General features: G+C 38.8%; 1 long non-coding RNA gene across 2 annotated transcripts; it reads left to right on the forward strand.

Annotated features, from left to right (window-relative positions):
- Nucleotides 1-5,976: 5,976 nt before the first annotated feature.
- On the forward strand, nucleotides 5,977-10,728 carry LOC138982907 (uncharacterized). Of its 2 annotated transcripts, none has more exons than XR_011461001.1 (3): nucleotides 5,977-6,264; nucleotides 9,294-9,360; nucleotides 10,364-10,728. It is a non-coding gene; the product is annotated as an uncharacterized lncRNA (long non-coding RNA). The 2 variants fall into 2 exon arrangements; XR_011461002.1 differs by having other exon boundaries at nucleotides 5,980-6,260.
- Nucleotides 10,729-11,855: the final 1,127 nt, after the last annotated feature.

Here is an 11,855-nt window from a genome sequence, read left to right on the forward strand (position 1 = left end):
GAAACGTTTTGGTATAACGTATATTGACAGGCTTTAGATGAAACTGCCGGAAAAGAAATTGTCAAGCAGTCAGTTATTCCGGTGTCACGAACTGAAACCTCTGCTGAACAATCCTTCTCATTGCGGTCAATGCGCATGCGCCAATCTTGGACATTCTTATTACATTTTATGTTGTCATGTATAACCTACTTCTTGTAACACTCGGGGATTTCTCCCATTTCTTTCTGTAGCTACAGTTCCTTCCCTTTATGTTTTCCTCCATCTTCTCCGTTCATCCTATTTTGGTTCTGTGCTGGTTTGCCTGTGCTTTTTGTTTCTCTTTGTATGTGTTTGTTTGTAAGTCCTGAAGAAGCCTCCATAGGTCACAATGTGACTTTTTTTTATGTGTGCTGTCCTTGCATTGGTGAGTACAGAATTCTTTTGCTTTTCAACTTTGTTCATCTCACCCACATTTTTTTTTTTATTGTTTAGATTTTGAAAATAAGTTTCACCTTGCCTTGCCTTGCCTTTCTTGCCTTGTCTTTCTTTGCCTTTCATTGCCTTGCCTTTTATAATATTCTTGCAAGTTAGATTGGTTACTCTGACCAACTGACCGGATCTTTTAGATCTATTATTATATGTACCCATGTAACACGAGAAAATTACTCCCACAAGATTTTTACTCCGGAGTAAACATTTCGTACACAAATTGTACTCCCTTCACGAAAAAACTACTCCCCCATAACACGAGAAAATAACTCCCCACGACAGGTGTGTTCCGAGTCAACATTTCGGTCAAAAATGTTACTCGCCTGACGAATAAATAACGAATACATTATTCCACCCTAACACGAGCAATTTACTGCCCATGCTAGGTGTACGCAACTTTTAGTCCCCTGTCCCCAGTTAGTCCTGGTGGTGGAAGGGGTGGATGGAGGGTAGCGCGACATTTGTTTGCGCGAGATCACATATTGGCATTATTCCTTCTCCCGCATCCCATTTTCGCGTACGAGATTTTTACTGGAAGTAAAAATGTGGGGAGTCAAAATTTCGTGGAGGGAGTCATTTTTTCGTACCTTGGGGAGTTCTTTTCTCGTACGAAAGGTGTACTCGGAGTAAAAAAAATTACTCCGGAGTAAATTTTTCGTGCAATAAAAATGTTGTGTTATACCGGTTTGCAAAACACCTTGCGCGCTCAGTGTATGCCAAGATTCGCCTCACTAACACTCGATTTTTCTTTGCTGTGTTACACCTATTATTGTAGCTCAAACACCATTTTATCCATTGCAGACTGAGATTGAGGATCAGCAATCAGCAATCTAAATAGTTATCTATTTGACAGACATTTAATTCCCGACCCGTCATGCACTTGTGGTTATCCTGTTGAAAATGCGGAGCACTATATTTTTCATTGCCCCTTATCTCTTCAAATACGTGAAGTCACCTTGTCAACACTGCCCAACTATGATTTGCTAACCGCTGATGATTTTCTGTATGGCAATAGAGACAAGTCAGACAGCGAAAATGCATTGATATTTGACCAGTTATTCAGGTTTATCTTATTAAGCAAACGTTTTGAATAATGAATGCATTTATCTCATCCATGTTCGAAACGACCATGTGCAGTACTGTTTACATTTCTTTGTTCTGGTAGTATTCTATTTCCAACCATGTGGAAGTCATTGTATGCGTGTGTGTGCGAGTGAGTGTGCGAGCGCGTGTGAGTACTGTTGTTAGTTTAGCATTGGTTTTTTTGTTCTTTTGGGTTTTTTTTCCTTTTATTGTTACATATTTGTCTACCATAATTTACCATTATTATTTTGACATTATTTCAAATTTGTTATATTAAAATCGTCCGCCAAATTTCATTTGCTTTTAAGAGTACGCTTATAAGCCTAGCTTGTTGTGCTCCATGTTCCTTATTTCATGTATGCGGTAATAGTACCAATGGAATTTATTGAATAAACTTGTTTAAACCAAACACCATTTTATGTGGCGATTTGGAAAAAATAAACCCTTTAAAGCTTCTAGAGGGCCGGGTAAATTGATGTAAGCAGCGAAGCTCCTTTACAAAAAGTGAAGGTACACTGGGGTGTTGTTTTGCATTAATTGAAGCGCTCCCCATTAGTCGTTTTCTGTTTGTTTTCCTTCACAGCGGGAACTCAGTGCAACCTCGCACCCACCCCCCCCCCCCCCCCTCTCCCCTCGTGCCCCCCTCTTCAAAGCAGTCAGGCTTTCACACACACAGCTATGGAACGCCAAAAGGCCCACAGTATCGAGACTGAGTCTCGATACTGGGAGTATCGAGACTTAAAGTCTCGATACTCCGAGTATCGAGACTCGTTCATTTCATTGGTCTTCCCTCGATACTGCGAGTATCGAGTATGGAAATGAACCAATCCGTGGTATCGAGTATGGTTGCTATGCCGCCCTAGTTCAGTATCGAGGGTCTACAAAACGATTGGTTAAATTCTGATCTCGAGTGTGAACAGCACCCTGGTGCGCCAAAAGGCCCACAGTATCGAGACTGAGAGTCTCGATACTCAAAGTCTCGATACTCAAAGTCTCGATACTCCGAGTATCGAGACTCGTTCATTTCATTGGTCTTCCCTCGATACTGCGAGTATCGAGACTTTGAGTATCGATACTCTGTAATTTCATTGGTCGGACTCGAATTTCAAGAGTATCGCTACTGCGCATCTCGATACTGGTTGCTATGCCAATCGATCTGATCAAGAACGTAACAAGACAAGCGATTGGTTCAGTACTTGAACTCCTAAAGGAACTGGTAAATTAAAAAGTATAACCAGAAAACTGTTGTTTTTTTGTACTGAGTCGTGGCGGACTGTGTTGTGCGATAAATGACTGACTGAGAGACTAGTGAAGTGTATTGTTATAGAATAAGTTATGTTTGAGTTTTCGTTGCTGGAAAGTTAAAAAGTTAAACAAAAAAACATGAATACAAACAAACACAGTTCAAGTTATTTTGTGGATGTGTTTTATGCGCCTGACAAATGTCCCATAGATCTACTAAGTCTTGATGCGAGATCACCCCCCAAAAAATCTAATTTAGACTAAAAGTACTTTAGACTGATATCGTAAAAGTGAAATGACGCTGTGTTTTCCTTTGAATGACTTTCACTATGAGAGTGCATTCGAATCAGTTATTAACCGAAGACACAGATACTTTTGACTGATCGATAGCGGCACGTTCGGCCGGGATGGCAGCGAAGCCTCAGTGATTTTTCGATCCTCCAGTTTAAAAAACCCAAACAATTACAGTTTTTGTCTTGCAGAGTGTGAAACTGTTGATTATTTGTGTAAACATCGGTCTATTTGCTGCATTTGCATTATCATTTATGCAAAATCTATACCATTTTCGGCTTTAGTCCCTGTGACAAAGGCTATACATACAGAAGTAATTGTGTATATATTGTTTTCAACAAGGCTAAGCTATTTACACAAGTAGGGAGAGTGGCTTTCTTTGTCCTCAAGCATAAATTAATGTGGGTACATACATTATCCAGCCTATTAACACAAGTGGGGAGAGGTTTTTGAATTTGTGCAGTCTGTTTGCAAATTTAGCCTGGAAAGTAAACAATACTATAAAATGAACAAAAAACCTACAAGTGACTGAGTTTCACAGTGCACGCACACACACTCTGGCTCCCTCTCCCTACAAAAATGCTGACACTTGCGGCCAAGTGACGTAACACGTACTCTCCGTTTTCGAATGCATTTATTGACTGATCATTCAATTAACACTGATGAATTGTGGGATAAAATCAGTGTCAGTCAGCACAAATCTGCTTAAATATATTATGAAAATCAGTCTTAACATGCCGCGTTTCTTAGTCTCTCTAGATGATTGTACCGTCTCTTTAACTTGGCGGGAAAGGCATTCCGTCTGGACAGTTTATTTTAGCAGAAGCCTGGCTGACGTCCCGGCAATAGTGACATGTAACACACACTGACACTGACACACACCGTGGCCGGCACACTGGCACACACACACACACACACGGCACTTTTTATTCAGCTTCAAGTTGATCAACACAAATAATTAAGAAAATGACGCAATGAAATCACGAATATCGGCTGAGCTCGAACGCTGATTGCTCACTTCACACTTGTGTAGATAGCCTGGCTTCGACGAACACGGTCTATGTTGCACAACTGCTTGTGTAAATAGCCAGTCCAACGACGTGAGTGACTTCCCTTTGGTAAGCTCATTATTTTGTGAAAGTAAACGTGCGACATCGATGACATATATATATTAATTTCTCGACTGAAACTGAGGAGCTGAAGTCATTGCTGGCAGTAGAAAGCCCACTGTTTGTTTTCAATGAGTGTGTTGAAATGAGCAAGTTCTTCGTGTTCACCTCCGACGAAAAGCGGCCAACACAGATCCCGGCAAAGTACTGGCTGAACTGTTGTTGTCTTTTGGACGCCAGCTACATGCAAACTGCGGATGTTCGCAAATGACTACCAGTATCACCATGGGAACATTTTGCTTGGAATTGTCAGTGACCAGAATGGTAAGTATTCATCATATTTCACAACGTAAGTATGCATAGCTTCTAAAGGCAACTGAATACGGTGTGCTGTTGGCAGTGGCCCTTGCCGATGACCACACCAGTGTCAGTGTCACAAGGCATACATGTACAACTAGTAAAGTTCCACACACTTGTCACTTTATGCGTGTGAATGTGAATTAATTGTGATGTATGTGTTGCACTCTGTACAAGTATTTGTGTGTGTGACTGACTCATAATTCACAGGATCATTATAATCGAGGAAATAAAGTTTGATTATCTGTGTGAGTATTTTATGTTTTCCTGCTAATTTGACTCAGTTGTTTTAAGTTACTTTAAAATGTTTGTTTTTTCTATTGATGTAAATGAATCATTGATAGTGATACATGTATACATCATGGTCAGCACAATTCAGATGGTTTTTTATTTATATTATGTACAGTTGTCCTGGACTTTGGATCCTGCTGTGATGATGATGTCACCTCCAGATGAACCAGAGCTGCTTCATCATTCATCAAAACAGCACAGCTGTCTGATTTTTCTTCAGGTACTTTTCAATTTTATCATTATAAGTATATAACTTATACATGATTGTGCAGGTCATTCATTGCTTAAGTTTAACAAGAACATAACAGTATCACTATCACTAAACTCTGAATTGATTGATAATGTTAATAATGCCTTAAAAGTTAAAATATGTTCCCAATACTATTGGTACCAGTGTGTTAAGGTAATTCCACAAAGGCAGTGATTCTGAGTGAAACTAGCTGAGTTTGATGAATTTGTCAGTCTGTATTCACATTTCAATCTTGTGTTATTTGTAAATTGTATCACTTTTCATTTATCTACAGCAAGTATGTAATGAATCTTTATTCTGTGTATTTCCATTTATCCTACTGTATACGTGAGAGAGACACCCGTGAGATAATAATCGTTCAAATCACACGTGTTTATATCATGTAAATGAGGTCATGTGACGTCAAGCAAGTCTGGCAGGGACCTGTTTTTCCACTGCTTATGATGCCAAAGTCACCGAGACAAACGTCATAATAGAAACAAAAATTGTGCTCGCTAATTACCCTCAATGAGTGACTTCCTTTGCTTTGACGTAATAGATTGCACGAGGCTTTAGAAGAGATCGAGGTTCAAAAACAAGCATCTTCAATTTAGCTACCTCGACTGCAAGACATTTTCAGTCAAATACACGCAAGTACAGTATGTAGGATCAACAGAATACTACATGGCTTGCTGTGTCGTACCAGATTTACACTCGTTGCTTTTTCAAATAGTGAACAGCTCGCTTTTGCTCGCTGTTCAATATTTACAAAAACAAGTGTAAATCTGGTACGACACAGTAAGCCATGTAGTAACTAGTATTCTCTATTTAACCTAATGCTTTTGGGTTATCACCGGCTATTTGAATGAGAGCCATTTGTTAGCATATATATATATATATATATACAATTTTTCAATGAAATGTTTAAGTGCCATCCACAGCGTGTTTTTCTTTTGAATTCTATTACAGTGACAAGGCACTGAAATAAATTGTAAAGCGGTGTAACTTGTGTTTGTTGTCACAGGGATGTTTGTATATGTTTTGATATGTTTGGCAGCTGAAAATGACATTTATTTTGCAGTGCCGGGCAGTCTGCAGTGCTATTTGTTTCAAAGTTGACAGATGATCTGCAGACAGGGGTTTATATACTGAGCCAGTGAAGAATCAACATCATCCTTTGCTCTAAAAATGTAGGTAAGTTCTCTTTAGAAGTAGCTTATATGTGACCCTCCACCACGAAATGAGTCACATGTCACCTCGCGCGGTTCTGCGCTAGGCTTAAATATAAGTCCGGGGAGTGTCTGGTAACAGTGTGAGGGTCACCTTAGTCACAGGCTTATAACTCAAACAGTTTTCGCTCTTTTCTAAAACGGTTTTCACCTCTGGATAGAGCATAAAATAAAAAACTCTTTAGATAAATGTAAAAATATGAAAATCATGCAAAGGTGACATGCGACTCATTCCGTGGTGGAGGGTTACATGTATATAAATTATGTGTTTTTATTTTTTTTTATTAATTTGTTTACCCACGCACACTGTCAGTGTTTTGTACTGAACCTATCAATTTTGTTAACACTATTGTGACTAGCACTGCCACGGCGTTAACGTCCTGCCTGCCCAAGCTTGCCACCAAGAAACTTCCCAAACAAGTCGCGTAAGGCGAAAATACAACATTTAGTCAAGTAGCTGTCGAACTCACAGAATGAAACTGAACGCAATGCAACGCAGCAAGACCGTATACTCGTAGCATCGTCAGTCCACCGCTCACGGTATAGGCAGTGAAATTGACAAGAAGAGCGGGGTAGTAGTTGTACCACCTCTCTTTGTTTTAACTTTCTGAGCGTGTTTTTAATCCAAACATATCATATCTGTATGTTTTTGGAATCAGGAACCGACAAGGAATAAGATGAAAGTGTTTTTAAATTGATTTCGACAATTTAATTTTGATAATAATTTTTATATATTTAATTTTCAGAGCTTGTTTTTAATCCGAATATAACATATTTATATGTTTTTGGAATCAGCAAATGATGGAGAATAAGAAAAACGTAAATTTGGATCGTTTTATAAAACTTTTTTTTTTTTACAATTTTCAGATTTTTAATGACCAAAGTCATTAATTAATTTTTAAGCCACCACGCTGAAATGCAATACCGAAGTCCGGGCTTCGTCGAAGATTACTTGACCAAAATTTCAACCAATTTGGTTGAAAAATGAGGGCGTGACAGTGCCGCCTCAACTTTCACGAAAAGCCGGATATGACGTCATCAAAGACATTTATCAAAAAAAAGAAAAAACGTTCGGGGATATCAATCCCAGGAACTCTCATGTAAAATTTCATAAAGATCGGTCCTGTAGTCTGGTCTGAATCGCTCTACACGCACGCACACACACACATACACCACGACCCTCGTTTCGATTCCCCCTCTATGTTAAAACATTTAGTCAAAACTTGACTAAATGTAAAAACCAGGATATCATCATGATGCCTCTCTACAAAAACCAGGTCTAGGAACTCTTCATCTAAAGTCAGTCAGTATTAACCCCCTCAACACAATCCTCATTTTGTCCCATAGTGATTTCTGCCGCCCAAGAACATGTGGTTCTTATCTCACAAGACGGATTTGTGTCTTCCATTGCGAAATTCAGATCTACCCCAACTACGTGCATTGATCTGAGCAATAAAATGTAGATGCGATGATCTGCAAACATCTCTTCAACACAATCTGCATCTTGTCCCATCGTGATTTCTGTCGGCAAAGAACATGTAGTTCTCAACTCACAAGACCGATTTGTCATCTTCTAGTGTGAAATTCAGATCTGCCCCAAGTACGTGCAATAAAATGTAGAATGGATAATCTGAAAAAAATATTTTCGCGTGAACGCTGCCACGTTGTCATCAGTCCGATGTCTTTTATCCAGAGCAGGGATGAACACACTTTTTCATCAGTAGTTTGTTATGTTTATCGGCAGACTGCTTTCCATTACTTGTCTGTTTTAGATTGACTCGTAGGGTTCGTCAGCCAGGCAACAAGTGCTTGTTTACTGACACGTTCTCACGCATGACATGTCGTAAATGCAAGTTCTAACGATTGTTTTTTTTTATTGCACTGATATATCGATAGAGAATGTCGATATTTGTAAACGTCTGCCATTTCCTAATGTTTGTTTCATTATTTTGCATACGGATATGGCTAATAAGTGGATAATCTGTTACGACACGAAACGCGTTCTAAACCCGGGAAGGGAGGCTACTCCAACGTACTTTCCAAAGTGTACTCCAGCCTTAAATGTATGGCCAGTTGTGATTGTTTTTACTCTACACAAATTATTTATGTTACCATCCGCATCCTGTGCACGGCCAGAATCTGATCTCAGACCACCGAGCTTTTACATACAACGAATCCATCCTTTTGTTTGAACGCTTACAGCTTACAGCTAGGGAGAATCTTAGCTGCTCTTCATAAGTTCATGGATACAGGTCATTTGTTTTTTTTCGTTTTATTTTTCATTGTCTTAACTCTTATTCAGAGCTGACATTATTGTTGACTATAACTGTTATGGGAATGATGATAATGATGTTTGGGATTTCTGTTAAAGTTTGAGACTACATGACATTGACAGGGCATCACTCTACCATGTACGCTTACTGTCATATAACTGGGCCAACCAGACTAGAGAACTGCTACACCTGTGGTGTTAGGTCATTACTACATGCAGTATGTAAGAAATGTTAAGTCCTTTGTACTGGAAACTTGCATTCTCCCAGTAAGGTCATATATTGTACTACGTTGCAAGCCCCTGGAGCAATTTTTTGATTAGTGCTTTTGTGAACAAGAAACAATTAACAAGTGGCTCTATCCCATCTCCCCCCCTTTCCCCGTCGCGATATAACCTTGAACGGTTGAAAACGACGTTAAACACCAAAGAAAGAAAGAATTACTACATGCAGATAGCATAACCTGGGCACCCTCAGTGATATCAATTTTTGAAAACGTTAGAATTGCATAGTGATATATGTATCCTTTTTAAAAATAAAAGTGAAGATCTCAACACACTTTGACTTTCTAGTTTTCTCTATTGCATTGATTTGAGAGGAAAATCTGTGTCCTTAGAATTTTTCAACAAGAAAAGCAAATGCTCATTCGACTCGCCTTCGCCATACGTAAAATAAATCAGACAAAATATTGCTGTTTCATAGTTTGTCTTATCTTACGTCATAGGTGAGAGAGCTACCAGTACCAAAGCGATAGAGGTCCTTCAGGGCACATTGATTATCTTATTGCTCAGGTGAGTAAAATAAAATATGTCTTAAGTTAAAAGGAGTAATCCACTAGTATTAGGATTCACTGTCAGTCGGTATGTCTGGCCGGACGAATGGCCGGCCGGCTGTGGACAAAAAGCTTAACGTTGAACATTGGGGATTGGGGGTGGCGGTCATAGGTAGTGAAATCCTCCTTTTAAGATTTTCAAAACCCTGAAAAAATCAGGTCTTACAATGGGGGTAAACTTACATAAGTTATGACCAGAATATCTTAGAAAACAGGGTCTTGAAAATGTCAATGTCTTGGGGGGGCGTTGTTGAGTAAGTGATTTTGGTTGTTGGGTTGGTTGTTGGGTAAGTTACCGAAAAATAACTAGCCCTACTCATTTACAGAGAGAAAGAAGCAGAGGGGGGAATCATTTTTGGTAACTTAACCAACAACCAAAATTACTTACCCAACAATGGGCCTGAATCCTCGATAGCTCACAGGTTGATGAGCTAGCGATTGAAAGGTTCCGAACGCTCTAATGTACGAAATGTAAATCTCTAGACGAAACAATAGTGAATACAAACATACTGCATTTAAACTAGCAACTACAGGCTTGAACACATTAATCTCCATATAAAATCGATGAGTTTGGTTGTTTTCTAAATTCAAATCTAACGATCAGTGCAGAGAAACTCGCTTTAGATCTCTTGCAAGTGCAAGCAAACTCCCAAGGCAAGTAACTCTCATACTCTGTGAAAGTGTCTGATTTTGCCATTTTTGGGCATTCTTATAACATTTTCAAGACCTTCCAATTGATAAAAACTGATGAAATTATTTGTACTATCACTCTGAAGGGTTTACTTTATGAAGGTATGGTGCTATTAGTAACTTGCTGCTTTCACAAAGAGAAATTATTTTTGGCACAGGCTCAGAGAACATTTATGTTACCTTGAAAATAATACTGCTGATTGTTTCTTGTTAATGTTTTATTTTTCTCCATTGTTTCTTGTTAATGTTTTATTTTTCTCCATCTTTTGTAGCTGCCTGGCATGCCGGTAATGCTGCTGATCCACACAAATGGAAGAGTCTCACTGAACAAAAGGAAGGAAGAGCCTATGCGTCAGGGGTTCAGTTGAGTTGTTGCTCTTCACAAACCTTTCACATGTCTGCACACATTCAAGGCTCATCAACCAGTAAGAATATATATGGTACGTGGTCGAGTCAGTGCTTTTTATTCATTTTAATATTATTGATTCAAACCCCCCAATCCTTCACACACCTTCTCTTGGATTTAAAGCAATTTGTTAAGTATTTTTACTTTCTGAACTTCATCTGTACTTGATGAAAGAACATTTTCTCTCACGTAACATTTAAAAAGAAAACTGAAGTTTGTACAGGGTAACCCCAAAAATGTAACCCATAAAAAAAAATTCTCATTGTAATAAATTCCACATCTGTCGATCACATATTAGTTCATATTTGGTGTATATTCACTTCAGCTTATGTATGACCTCTCAACAAAGTTGCCAGTTTGTAGGTAAAAGAATGGTAGCCTAAAAGAATCTGACTTTTGTGAGATTTCGGAAAATAAATCTGATTTTGGGGATTGGCTCAACATTACCAGGTTGAAAACTGAGCCTGAGCTATACTAACCGGTTTTAAGCCCTCCAGATTGTTAGTACCTAGTAACCTCTAACCAACTCTAGACAATCAATGACTTGAATGCAGCAGTTACAATTAAGCAGGATCAGGGCATTTGCCTTAGAGGAATGAGTTCATGTCATTGATGAATTTTGCGCGCCATTGCGCAAGTGTAACCTTACAATGAAGGGGGTCATTAAAGTTCAGCAAAAATCTTTATACAGGGTGACCCCCAAAAAATGCAACCCTCAAAAATGTTAATAACTTCTACATCTGTTGACCGAATCACTTCATATTTGAGGGACATACATTTCAGCGTATGCATGACAGTTCCACAAAGTGAAAATTCTATAAATCAAATGGTTTGACTCTTGTGCAATTTAAAAAACAAGTTGCCAAATTCGGGGATTGACTCATTTGTACGAGGTTTGGCATTGAGCGGTAGCCAAACTTGCCCAATTTTTGCCCTCCAAATTGTTACCTTTGGGGTAATTCGTATAACATAGTATACCTTAATCAACATTAGACAATCAGTGACTTAGTTGCAGCAATCACAGGCAGGATCAGGGCATTTCCCATGGATGAAGTGTCACTTCACAACAAAGGGGTTACATTTTCCAGTCATTTTAATTTGGCAAATATTTTTATAGTTGTTGTGCATGCACTTTAGTTCGTCTATGACCATTCTACACATCTTTGAGTCTGTAGGTAAAATGGTACGACATGTACCTTTTCTCCAAAATGTGTTCCAAATTACACCTCCGAAATTGTCAATCAGACGACAGTTTTCTTGCTTGGGGAATGCCTTGAGTCTAGTTGTAACTGCTTTCTTCAGGTCACTGATGATCTAAGGGGTGTTTGTGTATACTCGGAAATTCAGATAATCCGAAA

Source organism: Littorina saxatilis, linkage group LG12, assembly GCF_037325665.1.
Source record: "Littorina saxatilis isolate snail1 linkage group LG12, US_GU_Lsax_2.0, whole genome shotgun sequence".
NCBI classification, from domain to species: domain Eukaryota; kingdom Metazoa; phylum Mollusca; class Gastropoda; order Littorinimorpha; family Littorinidae; genus Littorina; species Littorina saxatilis.